Here is a 16,946-nt window from a genome sequence, read left to right on the forward strand (position 1 = left end):
CACAGCTACGGTGTCTATCACGCCTGCAACGATGAACACGGAGCCCTCAGTTCTGAAACCACGTCCAAGTTCACGTGCTCCCAGCTGTCCAGATACGGTCTTCTAGGGCTTTCAAGAAATGTTTTGGGGCCGGCTCGGTGGCACAGCAGGTTAAGCTGCCGTCTGCAGCTTAATCCCTTATGGGCGCCGGTTCAAGTCCTGGCTGCTCCACTTCCAATCCAGCTCTCTACTAATGCGCCTGGGAAAGCAGTGGAGGATGGGCCCACGTGCTCGGGCCCCTGCACCTGCGTGGGAGACCTGGAAGAAGCTCCCGCCTCCTGGCTTCAGATAGGCCCAGTTCTGGTTGTTGCTGCCATCTGGGGAGTGAACCAGTGGAGGGAAGACCTCTCTCTCTCTCTCTCTCTCTCTGTGTGTGTGTGTCTGTCTGTCTGTCTGTGTCTCTTCTCCTCTCTCTGTAATTCTGCCTTTTAAAGAGATAAAAATAAATCTTTTTTTCTGTTTCAAGGAGGCGAGTGTTACGTGCAGTGGGTTAAGCTGTCATTGGGACCCCTGCATCCTCTCTCAGAGCGCGGGTGCAAGTCCCTGCTACTCTGCTTCCAGTCCAGCTTCTTGCTCCTGTGCCTGGGGAGGCAGCAGGTGGTGGCCCAAGCGCCCCATCTCAGAGTCACCCACATGGAGCCGCTGGCTCCTGGCTTCAGTCTGGCCCAGCTCTCACTGTCATGGGCATTTGGGGAGTGAACCAGCGACAGTCTCACTCTGTCTTTCAAATAAATAAATATTTTTATATTTTTAAAGTTTTTTTTAAAGAAATTTATTTGAAAGACAGTTACCGAGAGAGGAGGAGAGACAGAGAGAGAGAAGAGAGAGGTCTTCCATCTGCTGGTTCACTGCCCAAATGGCCACAATGGCCAGAGCTGTGCCGATCCAAAGCCAGGAGCCAGGAGCTCCTTCCAGGTCTCCCACGTGGGTGCAGGGGCCCAAGGACCTCGGCCGTCTTCTGCTGCTCTCCCAGGTGCATTCGCAGGGAGCTGGATCGGCAGTGGAGCATCTGGGTCTTGAACTGGCACCCTCATGGGAGGCTGGCATCGCAGGCGTAGGCCTAACCTGCTATTCCACAATGCCAGTCCCATATTTTTATATTTTCAAAGAAGATTTATGTATATGAAAGGCAGAGTTAGAGAAAGAGGAATACAGAGTTAGACAAAGAGAAGACCTTCTACCCTCTGTTGCTCCCCAAAGGCTACAATGGCCAGGACTGGCCCAGGCTGAAGCCAGGAGCACAGAACTCCATCCGGGTCTCCCACATGGGTGGCAGAAGCCTAGGCTCTTGGGCCGTCTTCTGCTGCTTCCCCACACTCATCAATGGAGCAGTGAGATTCGAACCTGAGCTCCAGTGTGTGATGCTGCCTGGAGCAGCTTAGCCCATTGTGCCACAGCAGCAGCCCAATACATTTTTTTATGTTTCAGACCAGTCCCAAAGCAAAGTCCACACAGGGCGTGTTTTGTCTGCTTGATCTCTTATTGTCTAGAGGAAGCGTTCCAACCTCTCTGTCTCCCCCAGATACTGGCTTTGCAGAGGCCGGGCCAGTTGCCTTGGGGAATGTCCCTCGTTCGGGATTTGCCTGGTGGTTTCTTCGTGGTGGCTCTGAGCAGGTTCCGCTCTCTAGTTTCTGGAAGATGGCGATCAGAACCACGCAGAGTTCCCAGAGCTGGTATTGTCTCAGTAACTTTTCCATGGTGTTTCTGGGCCGAAAAGAAATACTTAATGGTTCCAGGTCTTAAGTAGTTAGGTCCATACAATTTAAGAACTTATGTCCTGGGCTGGTGCTGTGGCACAGCGCGTTAATGCCCTGGCCTGCAGTGCCGGAATCCCTTATGGGCACCAGTTAGAGACCCAGCTGCTCCACTTCCGATCCAGCTCTCTGCTGTGGCCTGGGAAAGCAGTGGAAGATGGCCCAACTCCTTGGTCCCCTGCACCTGCGTGGGAGACCCGGAAGAAGCTCCTGGCTCCTGGCTTCAGATCGGCACAGCTCCAGCTGTTGCGGCCAATTGGGTAGTGAACCAGCAGATGGAAGACCTCTCTCTCTCTCTCTCTTTCTCTCTGCTCTCCTCTCTGTATAACTCTGACTTTCAAATAAATAAAAAAAATCTTTTTAAAAAAGAATTTATGTCCTAACAATTTAGAACCAATGAAAAAGTAATGCCCATAAACTGAAAGAAAAAATATTTTATTTCATTTTAAAAAAATATTTTATTATGTATTTATTTGAGAAGTAGAGTTACAGAGAGAGGGACAGAGAGAAAAGTCTTCCATCGCTGGTTCACTCCCCAAATGGCCACAAAGGCCAAAGCTGGGCTGATTCGGAGCCAGGAGCTTCTTCCAGGTCTCCCACATGAGTACAGGGGCCCAAGCACTTGGGCCATCACTTACTGCTTTCCCAGGCCATAGCAGAGAGCTGGATCAAAAGATGAGAAGCCGGGACAGGAACTGGCACCCATGTGGGATGCCGGCACTGCAGGCCAAGGGCTAACCTATCGCACCACAGTGCCGCCCTTATTTCGTTCTTAAGTAGCACTGGTTACTTACTTACGGGGTCTGTGCACCTGCTGGGCACTGGACAACCTTCTCAAACTTCAGAATCAGATCTGACAGCACCACCCTGACTTCCTGGCGGAAGCCGTAGCACCACCTAACGCTGACACAGAGCTCTTCTCAGGGGGTGGGCTGCTGAGATGGGGTAGGTACCAAGTATCCTTTGTCTCACTTGGAAATGTTAAACATTCTGTACCCAGGCTGTGGTGTTGGTGATACTATGTTTCATTGCTTGGCTAAGGTGGAGACCGCTCTTCTGACTGTGTTACAGAGATCATTTAGCAACAGGTGAGTAACTTGGTGATCCTGCAGGAATGAAGGTAGGGCTTCCAAATGACGATGAGCTGTCATTCTGTCCTGCATCTGTGTCATCAGGGAGCGCGCGGAGTCTGCTGGTTCCCTCCCCAGATGCCTGTCCTGGCCCAGGCCAAAGCCCAAAGCCAGGAACTAGGAATCCAAGGAGGGCCTCCACGCAGCTGCCTGCGCCTTCGCCACCGCACCCGGAGTCTGCATTCCCAGGAAGCTGGGGTCCGGAGCGGAGCCAGGGACGGATCCAGGCTCCCCCATGTGGGATGCAGGCGTCTTAACCACGAGACCCAACACAGCCGTGACCCCTGGGAAGATCCTTTGTGTGTACATAGGTGTGTGTTACACAGGCTCACACACACATGCACACATGCTCACACACTCACACACACTGCAGTCTCCTCTTGAAGCTCAGATTGTCCCAACTTTTTTTTTTTTTTTTTTGACAGGCAGAGTGGACAGTGAGAGAGACAGAGAGAAAGGTCTTCCTTTTGCCATTGGTTCACCCTCCAATGGCACCACACTGATCCGCAGCCAGGAGCCAGGTGCTTCTCCTGGTCTCCCTTGGGGTGCAGGAACCAAGCACTTGGGCCATCCTCCACTGCACTCCCGGGCCACAGCAGAGAGCTGGCCTGGAAGAGGGGCAACCAGGACAGAATCCAGCGCCCCAACCGGGACTAGAACCTGGTGTGCTGGTGCAGCTAGGCGGAGGATTAGCCTATTGAGCTGCGGCACTAGCCTCAACTTTTTTTTTTTTTTAAGATTTATTTATTTATTTGAAAGGCAGAGTTACAGAGAGGCAGAAAGAGAGAGAGAGAGAGAGAGAGAGGTCTTCCATCTGCTGGTTCAGTGCCCAAGTGGCTGCAATGGCCAGAGCTGGGTCGATCAGGAGCCAGGAGCCAGGAGCTTCTTCCAGGTCCCAAGCACCCGGGCCATCCTCCACTGCTCTCCTAGGCACATAAGCAGAGAGCTGGATTGGAAGAAGAGCATCCAGGACTCGAACCAGCGCCCAGATGGGCTGCCGACACCGCAGGCGGAGGCTTAACTTTCTGTGCCATGCACCGCCCCTCGTGCACCTTTCTTTTTAGAAACAGCAATTTTAAAATAAAGCGGAAGGTGCATCTCTTACGGCCTAGGGTTGGAAGGCACAGCCATTGTTTGAAAAAGTCACAAAAGTCTGCCAATTTCAGACGCGTGGAGGGGTATCCAGGTCTCACAGCAGGAAGAGCAAGGCGAAAGGCTGCAGCCGTCTACAGGAAATATGGCCGGCGCCCTGACCGGGACGCACACAGCCGGCACACTGACGGGGACGCACACAGCCGGCCACACTGACGGGGACGCACACAGCCGGCACACTGACGGGGACACACACAGCCGGGCACACTGACGGGGACGCACACAGCCGGCCACACTGACGGGGACGCACACAGCCGGCCACACTGACGGGGACGCACACAGCCGGCCACACTGATGGGGACACACACAGCCGGGCACACTGACGGGGACACACACAGCCGGCCACACTGACGGGGACACACACAGCCGGGCACACTGACGGGGACGCACACAGCCGGCCACACTGACGGGGACACACACAGCCGGCCACACTGACGGGGACGCACACAGCCGGCCACACTGACGGGGACGCACACAGCCGGCCACACTGACGGGGACGCACACAGCCGGCACACTGACCGGGACGCACACAGCCGGGCACACTGACGGGGACGCACACAGCCGGCCACACTGACGGGGACACACACAGCCGGCACACTGACCGGGACGCACACAGCCGGCCACACTGACGGGGACGCACACAGCCGGCACACTGACCGGGACGCACACAGCCGGGCACACTGACGGGGACGCACACAGCCGGCCACACTGACGGGGACGCACACAGCCGGCCACACTGACGGGGACGCACACAGCCGGCCACACTGATGGGGACGCACACAGCCGGCCACACTGACGGGGACGCACACAGCCGGCCACACTGACGGGGACGCACACAGCCGGCCACACTGACGGGGACGCACACAGCCGGCGCCCGGACCGGGACGCACACAGCCGGGCACACTGACGGGGACACACACAGCCGGCACCCTGACGGGGACGCACACAGCCGGCCACACTGACGGGGACGCACACAGCCGGCCACACTGACGGGGACGCACACAGCCGGCCACACTGACGGGGACGCACACAGCCGGCCACAATGACGGGGACGCACACAGCCGGCCACACTGACGGGGACGCACACAGCCGGGCACACTGACGGGGACGCACACAGCCGGCACACTGACGGGGACACACACAGCCGGCACACTGACGGGGACGCACACAGCCGGCCACACTGACCGGGACGCACACAGCCGGCCACACTGACGGGGACGCACACAGCCGGCACACTGACGGGGGCACACACAGCCGGCACACTGACGGGGACGCACACAGCCGGCACACTGACGGGGACGCACACAGCCGGCACACTGACGGGGACGCACACAGCCGGCACACTGACGGGGACGCACACAGCCGGGCACACTGACGGGGACGCACACAGCCGGCACACTGACGGGGACGCACACAGCCGGCACACTGACGGGGACGCACACAGCCGGGCACACTGACGGGGACGCACACAGCCGGCACACTGACGGGGACGCACACAGCCGGCACACTGACGGGGACGCACACAGCCGGCACACTGACGGGGACGCACACAGCCGGCACACTGACGGGGACGCACACAGCCGGCACACTGACGGGGACGCACACAGCCGGCGCCCGGACTGGGACGCACACAGCCGGCCACACTGACGGGGACGCACACAGCCGGCCACACTGACGGGGACGCACACAGCCAGCCACACTGACGCGGGACGCACACAGCCGGGCACACTGACGGGGACGCACACAGCCGGCCACACTGACGGGGACGCACACAGCCGGCACCCCGACCGGGACGCACACAGCCGGGCACCCTGACGGGGACGCACACAGCCGGCACACTGATGGGGACGCACACAGCCAGCACCCTGACAGGGACGCACACAGCCGGCCACACTGACGGGGACGCACACAGCCGGCACACTGACGGGGACGCACACAGCCGGCCACACTGACGGGGACGCACACAGCCGGCCACACTGACGGGGACGCACACAGCCGGCACACTGACGGGGACGCACACAGCCGGCACACTGACGGGGACGCACACAGCCGGCACACTGACGGGGACGCACACAGCCAGCCACACTGACGGGGACGCACACAGCCGGCCACACTGACGGGGACGCACACAGCCGGGCACACTGACGGGGACGCACACAGCCGGCCACACTGACGGGGACGCACACAGCCGGCCACACTGACGGGGACGCACACAGCCGGCACACTGACGGGGACGCACACAGCCGGCACACTGACGGGGACGCACACAGCCGGCCACACTGACGGGGACGCACACAGCCGGCCACACTGACGGGGACGCACACAGCCGGGCACCCTGACGGGGACGCAAACAGCCAGCCACACTGACGGGGACGCACACAGCCGGCACCCTGACGGGGACACACACAGCCGGGCACACTGACGGGGACGCACACAGCCGGCCACACTGACGGGGACGCACACAGCCGGCACACTGACGGGGACGCACACAGCCGGCACCCTGACGGGGACGCACACAGCCAGCCACACTGACGGGGACGCACACAGCCGGCACACTGACGGGGACGCACACAGCCAGCCACACTGACGGGGACGCACACAGCCGGCACACTGACGGGGACGCACACAGCCGGCCACACTGACGGGGACGCACACAGCCGGCACACTGACGGGGACGCACACAGCCGGCCACACTGACGGGGACGCACACAGCCAGCCACACTGACGGGGACGCACACAGCCGGCACACTGACGGGGACGCACACAGCCGGCCACACTGACGGGGACGCACACAGCCGGCCACACTGACGGGGACGCACACAGCCGGCCACACTGACGGGGACGCACACAGCCGGCCACACTGACGGGGACGCACACAGCCGGCCACACTGACGGGGACGCACACAGCCGGCACCCTGACGGGGACGCACACAGCCGGCACACTGACGGGGACGCACACAGCCGGCACACTGACGGGGACGCACACAGCCGGCCACACTGACGGGGACGCACACAGCCGGCACACTGACGGGGACGCACACAGCCGGCCACACTGACGGGGACGCACACAGCCAGCACCCTGACGGGGACGCACACAGCCGGCACACTGACGGGGACGCACACAGCCGGCCACACTGACGGGGACGCACACAGCCGGCACACTGACGGGGACGCACACAGCCGGCCACACTGACGGGGACACACACAACCGGCCACACTGACGGGGACGCACACAGCCAGGCACACTGACGGGGACGTACACAGCCGGCACACTGACGGGGGCCACACTGACGGGGACACACACAGCCGGCACCCTGACGGGGACGCACACAGCCGGGCACACTGACGGGGACGCACACAGCCGGCCACACTGACGGGGACGCACACAGCCGGGCACACTGACGGGGACGTACACAGCCGGCACACTGACGGGGGCCACACTGACGGGGACACACACAGCCGGCACCCTGACGGGGACGCACACAGCCGGGCACACTGACGGGGACGCACACAGCCGGCCACACTGACGGGGACGCACACAGCCGGGCACACTGACGGGGACGCACACAGCCGGCCACACTGACGGGGACGCACACAGCCGGCACACTGACGGGGACGCACACAGCCGGCCACACTGACGGGGACACACACAGCCAGGCACCCTGACGGGGACGCACACAGCCGGCCACACTGACGGGGACGCACACAGCCGGCCACACTGACGGGGACGCACACAGCCTGCCACACTGACGGGGATCACACAGCCGGCACACTGACGGGGACGCACACAGCCGGCCACACTGACGGGGACGCACACAGCCGGCCACACTGACGCGGGACAAGTGCGAGCGTTCCAGAAACTGGTTGGGCAGGAGGCAGGGGTTTCCCTGCCGTGAAAATGGAGCACTGAGCTCCGGGCCACCTTTCTGCTGTGGTATCCCTCTCTCCCAACAGGTTCGAGGCACGGTGTCTTGGCCTGCTGGTCACAAAGTGCCTTGGACTGGGCAATTCCGAAGCACCAGGAATGTGCTTCTTAGAGTTCTAGAAGCCGCCAAGTCCAAGCACAGGGCGCCGACGGTGCGCATACAGCACCTCTGGCTGCACCCCCCCCCCACCCCGCGGTGGGAGAACGGGCAGCTCACGGGGCTCTGTCCTGTGACAGCCGCCTCTGACAGGCCCCCCACACCCATCGGAGGAATCTGGGGCACACGTTCAGAATTCAGAGCTGGGGGGTGCCTAGGCGGAGCGCAGCACCCACAGGGACACCCCCTCCTTCCTGGCAGGCCGGCTCACTGGGCAGCACAGGTGCGGGCGTCCAGCAGTCGGCCAGAGCGAAGTGCACGCATGTGGGCGGCCCCGTGGACCCGTCCCCAGAGTCCCACTCAGAGGCTTCTCTGAGAAACTTCATGAAGCCCGTTAGGTGAGGAGTTCAGTTCGTTTTCCCGTATTTTACTTGTCTAAGGCACAGGCCTACTTGCCAGCAGGACTTCCCATCAGGGCGAGGTGAGTGCCGGCCATGCCCAGTGAATTCTTTTTTTTTTTTTTGACAGGCAGCGTGGACAGTGAGAGAGAGAGAGAGAGAAAGGTCTTACTTTATTACCGTTGGTTCACCCTCCAATGGCCGCCGCGGCCAGTGCACCATGCTGATCCGAAGGCAGGAGCCAGGTGCTTCTCCTGGTCTCCCATGGGGTGCAGGGCCCAAGCACTTGGACCATCCTCCATTGCTTTCCCAGGAACATTAGCAGGGAGCTGGATAGAAAGTGGAGCAGCCGGGACTCGAACCGGTGCGCATTCAGGGTGCTGGCGCCGCAGGCAGTGTTTCAACCCTGCCATGGGGGCCTTCGTCGCCGTGGAAGGTCACCACCACCATCTCCCTTGAATACAGCTACCAGTGCTAGAGACACGGGAGAGAGGGGCAGGAGGCAGGCCGCTCAGCACCGTCACTGTGTTGGAGCTTGGAGTTCCACTTGAGGGCGACGTCTAGGGGATGGAGGCTCGGTCTTGTGTCTGAGCCACATCTGGGAGCTTGCTGCCCACGGTACTCGCCCCTGGGCGCCCTGTGCACCTGCCTCATCAGTTAGGCCGCCTGTTCCGGAAGCCTCCCCGTCACCTCGCCCACCCTGTGACCCTCCCAGCCGCTCTTCCCCGTGGCCCTCTTCCCTTCTCCCTGGCTGCACCAGGCTCTGGGTTTTATCTTCTCCCCTGGAGGAGCCCCCGGGGAGTGGGACCTGCTCCATCCTACGCTCGGGGCCCCGAACAGCGTGGGCCGCTGCGTGAACACTGGTGGGTGCTGGCAACTCTTTTCCTCACACAGGGACAGTCCTCGCGGGCAGCAGGGGTGATGCTCAGAGCACAGGGACTGGCAGGAAACACTTCCCGACCTCCCTCTCTCCCCGGGCCCCCCAGTGCCCACGTCCCGTGTGACTGGCGCTGGAGAGGTGCTGGGCACAGCCTCTGGCCCCACGGGGCTGCACGTCCATGCTCACTCTGGTCCAGAGCCGGAGTTCAGTAGCGCCCACGTGCAGGGCCCAAAGCCCGGCAATCGCACCTGCTGCTTGCCACCCCCCCCCCCCCGCCTCTGCTTTGCTCCACTTCCCCTCCCGGGAGCTCTCACCTCGCCCTGCGCCCTGCGTCAGCCGGCACCCACCGCGGCCACCTCTTATGCAGCCGTCGTCCGTGACCTCAGTTCTCCCGGGAACTCCCGTGGCTTGACTGGGTGTCCTGGACAGGCCCCCTGGCTGGTTCCTGGTGCGGGCAGGAGGAGGGGGGCTTCCTCGGTGCCCAAGCCTTTGGGAGTGGGCAGGGAGGGTCATCACGACCTCCCCCGGCCTCTGTGTCCTCCCTCCTCCCTCCTCCCTAGCGCCCTTCACAGCTCTAGATGTGTCTGCAGCACCTGGGGAGGTGAGAGGTCGTGGGGGCAGGAGGCCCCACCCAGGCAGGCCCGGGCACCGCTCCCCTGCCTGAGCCGCCGGGACCCTCTGACGGCCTCCTGGTCTGCACCTGGGAAATGGGTGGAGGCTGCCTCCCTCCCTCCACAGGGTGTGAAGTGGGCACAGCACGGGGTTCAAGAGGCGCCATCCCCGCCCCACCTGTTGGCTTCCAGGCTCTCGCATCCCGTAGTCCCCATGGCCCCCGGGGGGTGGGGGCCTCTCTCCGGCTCCAGCCCCCAACCCCCTCTGCATGCCCTGCCCCCTCCTCCAAGCTGACCCTTTGCCCACACCTACCCCAGCCCCACCCCCAGCCTCCCCACACCCTCCCTGCCTGCCTCCACTCAGCTCAGCAGGGACACAGGTGGGCTGGGGGCTGCCTGCCCTTTGCCTCTCCTCCCGCACCCCTCCACTCCGTCTCCCGCCCAGGCCCTCCTCCCTCGCCCTCTTCTTTCTCCCCGATCGCTAGCTCGCTTGCTCGCTCTTTTCCCACCCCCTCCGCCGTCCGCTCCATTCCCCTCCCCCGTCCCTCCTCCCTCACCCCTCCTCTCCCTCTCTCTCCCTCCCCTCTCTTCCCCCTCTCGCCTCGCTCCCTCTCTGCTCTCTGCCCGCCCTCCCTGCCTCCTCCCCCCTCCCCTCCTCCCGGGCCGCGTCCCCCCCTCTGGGCGCCCGCCCTCCCGCGCTCCCCCGCCGTCATCAGTATTCGGCTCCCGTGGCCGCCGCTCTCGGCTGCTCTCGGTCGCTGCCGCACCGTCCGAGGCGGGGGCCGGGGCCGGGGCCGGGGCCTGGGGGGGGTGGGTGGGGGGAGAGCGGCGCCGGCGGGCCCGAGGGGGGAGGAAGGAAGGAAGGAAGGAAGGCAGGCTGGAAGGAAGCGAGCGAGGAAGCAGGGGAAGCGAGCAAGGCGAGCAGGGAGGCGGGCCGCGGGCGGGCGGGCCGGCCGGCAGGACGCGGATCGGCCCCGAGCCCAGCGCCGCCGCCGCGGAAGCCCCCTCCCCACCCAGGACCCGGGGAGGGGGGCGAACGCGAGAGACCCGGGCTGGGCCGCAGCCCCGCCCCCCGCACCTCCCCGCAGCAGGCCTCGCACCCCAAATTCCTGTGCTTCATTGGGGGGTCCCCCCCACGGTCCGGGCATGCTGCCCCCCGGAAGGAGCCCCAGTCCGCGCTGTGAGTAGCCACCAAGGGGCGCCGGGTGGGGGCGGGGGCCGGAGGCGGAATCGCGGGAGTGGGTGGGGGGCACTGTCTAATTGGGGGACGGTGGTCAAAGGCCTTATCGGGGTGGGGGGGATGGCAGAGAACAGTGGGCGGGGCCTGATGGCGAGCAGAAGCCGGTGGGGGAGGCGGTCGGGGGGGGGGGTGCTCGCCGGCCTGTCGAGTGCTGTGTTGAGGGTCGCCGCTCTCCGGGGGCCTGTGGAGTGGGGGCGGATAGCAGGCGGTCACTGCGTATCCAGCTGTGGGGTTGAGGATGGGGACTTTAGGGTGGGGGGCTCGCTTGCTGTATGTCTTGGCGCCCCTTTCTGGGGCGGGAGTCGGGGTTCATCCGTAACCCACCGGCCCCTCCCACCCTCCACCTCGCCGCTGCTGCTGCTGGGGGGGGAATGCCAGGGATGGGGGGGAAGAGGCGGGCACGGGGTTTCCTTGGTGACCGCGCCTGGCAGGAGCGGTTGCCGTGGCAACCGGGGAGAACCGGGGAGTTTGGGAAGTGAAAATGGGAAAGATGGAGGGGGTGAGACAACCCCCTCCCCAGTCTTCTCCCTCGGGGGGTCTCCCAAGTTCCCCTGGGAGCAGCCCCTCCCTCTTCCCAGGACCCCCTTCCTCCAGGCTCTGTCTCTGGGCCTCTGAGAGGGGCACGTGTCTGCCCGGGACCACTGCCCCTCTCCCAGGGCTCCTCCGGCCTCTCTGGGAGCCTGGGCTCCCGCATCTCCCTGCCCTCACACCTGCTCTCCTAGGTCCCTCCAACTGGACTTCCCCTTTCTCCCGACCTCTTGCGCCTGTGACCCCTCCTGAATGCCCCTTGACCCTCTGCAGGACACCCTAACTTTAACCTGCCTCCTCCAAGTCCCCACTCCCCGCCCTCCTCCACCTGGCCCAGGACCTCAGCCTCTATGTCCCTAGCACTCCTGGCCTCCTCCCCTCCTCCACGACCCTCCTTTGCTCAAAGACCCCCCACATCCTGTCTGCTCACCCCCTAGGCTCCCCCAGCCCTAGACGCCCCAGTCCTAGGACCCTCCTCTCTGGCACCTGGCCTGCTCAGACCTGCATCTCCCCCCGACTCTTCATTCCTGAGCCCCCAAAGCTCAGGCTCTGTCTGGAGTTCCTGCCCCTGCTTCCTTGGGCTGCTGCTCCTCCTGGGCCAGGGGCCCGGCCGGGATCTCAGGAGCCCTGGGTCCCTCGTGCAGTGACGCCCCCTCCCCCGCCTCCTGCCCAGCCCAAGCCCTCCTGCCCAGGCTTTCCCACCACTGCTCGGGGCTGAGCCCCCTCCCCCGCTGTCTCGCAACCTCAGGCGACTTTCTTTTGGGGTGGGGAATTCCCCTGGGGAGAGCCCAGCTGGGAGGGGAGGAGGGAGGGAGGATCAGGGCTGCCCCTCGGCCCCCTCCCCGCCCCCCGCCCCAGCTGGGAGCTGCAGTCCAGCCTCCGCAGCGCCCCATTGCTATGCGCCTCACATCCCAAGTCCCGGCCGCGCAGCCGCCGCCAGACAGGAACTGGGCTCCAGCGGCAGCTGGGAGTAGCCCAGTGGGCTCCCCTCCTGGTCCGGGGCCGCAGCATCCTCTCCCCCTGCGGACTCCCCACCCCCACCCCAGGGGGGCCAGGAGCGGGGCCTCCCCCTTCCTGTGGCATCTCTGGACTTCTCCTTCCAACTGCGCCTCCCCCTCCCCTCCCCACCTTCCTCCTCCTGGTCCCTGGGACTCCGCTCATCTAGGCTGGTGACTGTCCAAAGGCATGCCATACAGGAGAGATGGCAGAGCTGCAGGAAGGTGGGAGAGAGCCCCTCAGTGAGGATGGGAAGGGCGGGAGCCAGAGGCAGGGCGCACAGCTGGAGCGATGGACCCAGTCCCCCGACACACACACACACCCCCCACCAGGAGTCAGGCGTCCACAGTTACTCAGTTACAGAGCGCACACCATGTGTCCAGGGCCCGGGAGACAGGAGCGCACACCATGTGTCCGGGGCCCCGGAGTGAAGGAGCAGGCAAGGCAGACCCAGGGAGCCCCAGCCCCGCGCCGGCAGCACCCGCAGGCCTGTGGGGGAGGGGGCTCAAAGCGTAGTTGCTGACTTGCGGGACCTCAGTCAGCCAGGAGCATGGGAAACACAGAAGCACGTGTGGGCAGAGGTGCCCACACACGTACACACAGTCATTCACCAGCAGCCAGAGACCCAGACGTGGGGTCAGAGACCAGCCAAGACCCGTGGAGCGGGGAGCAGGCCCCAGACTGGGGCCGTGTGCACAGGCACACACACAGCGCCCCTCACGCACAGCGCCCCTCGCACAGCGCCCCTCGCACACGGCCTCGGAGCCGCGCGCTCCCAGGGACACAAAGCCAGAGCCACAGAGGCAGCCCTGGAGCCCTGGAGCCCTGGAGGGGGCCCTGCAGCCATGTAAAGAGCCTCCCCCAGGCTACTGATAGGAAGAGCCCCCCTTCAGCCCATGGGGTGCAGGCCAGAATCCAGGCGCAGGCCACCAGCCCTGCATATTCTAGGGTCAGCCAGACAGACAGCGGGGGCAGCCACAGCCCCACGTGCTTGTAGCCCAGGCATCCAGCTGAAGCCCAGTGGCAGGCGCCAGGTTTCCCCTGGGGTCGGCCGGCTGCTCACGTGGCCCCGTGCAGGTAGGGGGCTGGGGCTGCCCCGGAGGACATGGGGTGTGCTCCTCACCCCTGGGCCACAGGGATGCGTGTGAGGAGGGCGAGCCTCGCTGGCGAGGGTGCAGAAGACAGGGCCGCCTTGTGCCAAGGCGGTAGTCCCTCCCCCTGCCCCTGGTTGGGACATGGCCAGCTGGTGGGCTGCAGGAAACCCCCTCTCCGTCCAGCCCCAGGGAGGAGCCCCTTTCCCTGTCTTTCCAGTCTCCAAGGCTGTGGCTGCTCTGCCGGTCGGGGTGGCAGGGGAGTGAGGAGAGTGGCACAATGCCCCCTTGTTGCCTGGAAACCCACTCATGGCTGTTGTCATGGCGGGCGGAGGCAGAGGGGCCGGGCGGGGCGGGGCCAGGGCTGCTCTAAGAGCCGCCACCTTGACAGGCACTCAGGCCTGAGCCTGCGAGTGGCTGGGGTCCCGGTGGGATGTTGAGAACAGGGCGCGATCCAGGGCCACTCCCCCATCTCCCCGGGGTCCCCCCGGAACCTGTGCCAGTCCCTCGAGTTGGGCCCAGAGGGCCGCGATGGTGGTACCCAGGCAGTGCCAGCTGCAGCTCCGAGGGAGGGGCACACCCCAGTGGTGAAGGGAGAAGAGATTTGCCCTCTAAGTTAGAGCAGAGCGCACAAGGACAGGAGCTAGCGCTTCCTGGGAGCGTGCCCGGAGCCAGGCACCGTGCTGAGCGCCCCCGCGGGGGAGGGGAGGCCGAGCCCCATTTGACAGGTGGCGAAACTGAAGCCCAGAGAAGTGTGGTCTCTGGCCCGAGACCACACAGCTGCAAGTGGCAGCCCGGCCTTGGCCTCCCCGGCCGAGACAGCAGCTGGACAAAGGGGGAGGCCCGGGGCCCCCGAGTGGGAAGGAGGCTCCGTAGCAGCTGGGGTGAGGTGGTTCGGAGCAGCGGGCAGAGGTGAGGCCTCCTGGTAGCAGCTGGGGTGAGGTGGTTCGGAGCAGCGGGCAGAGGTGAGGCCTCCTGGTAGCTTGGGCCCCCTGTGCCCCGGGAGCTGAGAGCTCACCCACCTCCCACGCAGCCGTCACAGCAGGACCCAGCCTGCCCCACTGCGGGGGAATCCTGGTTCAGGGACGGACCAGGCCCAGGTGTGGTCGAGTCCATAGGCTAAGCCCCTACTCCATGACAGATGGGTGCTTTTTTTTTTTTTTTAAGCTTTATCTTATTTATTTGAAAGAGAGTTACAGAGAGAGGTAGAGACAGAGAGAGAGAGAGAGAGAGAGAGAGAGAGAGAGAGGTCTTCCAACCAATGGTTCACTCCCCAGATGGCCGCAATGGCTGGAGCTGCGCTGATCCAAAGCCAGGAGCCAGGAGCTTCTTCCAGGTCTCCCACGAGGGTGCAAGGGCCCAAACACTTGGGCCATCTTCTACTGCTTTCCCAGGCCCCAGCAGAGAGCTGGATCAGAAGAGGAGCAGCTGGGACTAGAACCGGCGCCCATATGGGATGCCGGCGCTGCAGGCCAGGGCTTTAACCTGCTGCACCACAGCACCAGTCCCAATATGGGCCTTTTTTTAAAGATTTATGTATGTATGTATGTATGTATGTATTATGTATGTATTTGAAAGGCAGAGGCAGAGAGAGAGAGAGAGAGGGAGAGAGAGAGAAAGGTCTTCCATCTGCTGGTTCACTCCCCAAATGGCTGTAAAAGCTAGAGCTGTGCTGATCCAAAGCCAGGAGCCAGGAGCTTCTTCCGGGTCTCCCACACGGGTGCAGGGGCCCAAACACTTGGGCCATCTTCTACTGCTCTCCCAGGCCATTAGCAGAGAGCTGGATCAGAAGAGAAGCAGCTGGGACTCAAACTGGCACCCATATGAGATGCCAACGCTGCAGGCGGAGCTTTTACCCACTAAGCCACAGCACCAGCCCCTCCATGCGGCCCTACGTGCTGGGGGGCAGCGGCATCACAGAATGGGGAGACCGGTCCCCCTGCCCAGTGAGGACACCTGATCCCTTTGAGCGTAGCTGGCATTTGAGTGCCCGGGTCCCCTCGAGGCAGGTGCCGTCTTCACAGCCTGCAGCACAGAGCCCGGGGCACGAGAGAGGTCAGAATTCAGGCCCGGCTCTCCCAGCCCCAGCCCTCTGCCCGCCTCCCCATCCTTCCTCACCAAGGGCGGCCTGGCGATGCTGAGTGGTGGAGCCCTCCCAGTGAACGCTCAGACACTGGCCCCTCCCCACGCGCAGGTGCTCACGCAGAGGCCCCGGCGGGGGGGAGAAGACCCCTCCCCAAGGTGACACGGGGCGATTGTGGCAAACTTCAAACTGATTCCAAAGCCCAGGCCGAGCCCTGCCCTGCAGATGGTCCCCCTTGCCCTGATGCGCGGACTCCGAACCAGTCCTTGGACAAGATGCCAGGCGACGTGGGTACACAGTGGCGGCCAAGACACACCGCTGTGCTTCCGAAAATTCTCAGCTTGGTGTCGCTTTCAGTAGTACCCTTTTCGACACGAGCTGGTTAAGCCTAAGGTAGAAAACAGACCGCAGCTGCCCGTCCAGCAAGGGGGGCCTCGTCAGGCTGGCTCGGACCACGCCCCTGTCCACCTGCCTGGACCTTGGCAGTGAACACTGTTTCAAAGCCCCCAGCCCCAGGCCAGGCCCCAACTCCATTCTGAGAAGATTCAGTTTAGGGGTGATAAGCTGCCCACCCCCCACCCTGGGCCACAAAGGGCCCTGGGGGCCTGGAGGTTCAGTCTCTGTCTCCGAGGCCACCCGGCCTTGAATACCCACGGGTAAGGCAGTGACCTCACTGTGTCTCAGTGTATCCGCATGTACGGTGGACATGCACCGCCTCCCCCACGGGCTTCTGGGGAGGGTGAGATGCGCACAGCCCCTAGGCTGTGAGACCCCTGCCGGCCAGTGGGCAGGGCAAGGGGCCAGAGGGAGCAGAGCCGTGGGGGCTCAAGCGTAGGGTTGGAAATGACCGCACCAACAGTTAGAAGCACGCTGTCCAGCACAGTGACCACTGCACCTGCCGCTGGGCCGTGCAGGTGGGACACCGCCCTCAGGACAGGGCGTTCCCACCCCAGCCCTCTTCCCGAGCACATGGCAGCAGCAGGGGGTCATGGGATTGGAGCCCGGGCGTCCGGTTTGCCCAC

At 63.8% G+C, this 16,946-nt stretch overlaps 1 protein-coding gene across 1 annotated transcript in view; it reads left to right on the forward strand.

The window, feature by feature from the left end:
- The first annotated feature begins 10,991 nt into the window (after nucleotides 1-10,991).
- LRRC4B (leucine rich repeat containing 4B) overlaps nucleotides 10,992-16,946 on the forward strand; it is a 34,050-nt gene continuing 28,095 nt past the window's right edge. Inside the window, exon 1 of the mRNA XM_062176796.1 lies at nucleotides 10,992-11,166. The gene's annotated coding sequence lies outside the window, so the exon portion shown is untranslated. The remainder of the gene's footprint in view (nucleotides 11,167-16,946) is intronic.

Source organism: Lepus europaeus, chromosome 19 (assembly GCF_033115175.1).
Source record: "Lepus europaeus isolate LE1 chromosome 19, mLepTim1.pri, whole genome shotgun sequence".
Classification (NCBI taxonomy): Eukaryota; Metazoa; Chordata; class Mammalia; order Lagomorpha; family Leporidae; genus Lepus; species Lepus europaeus.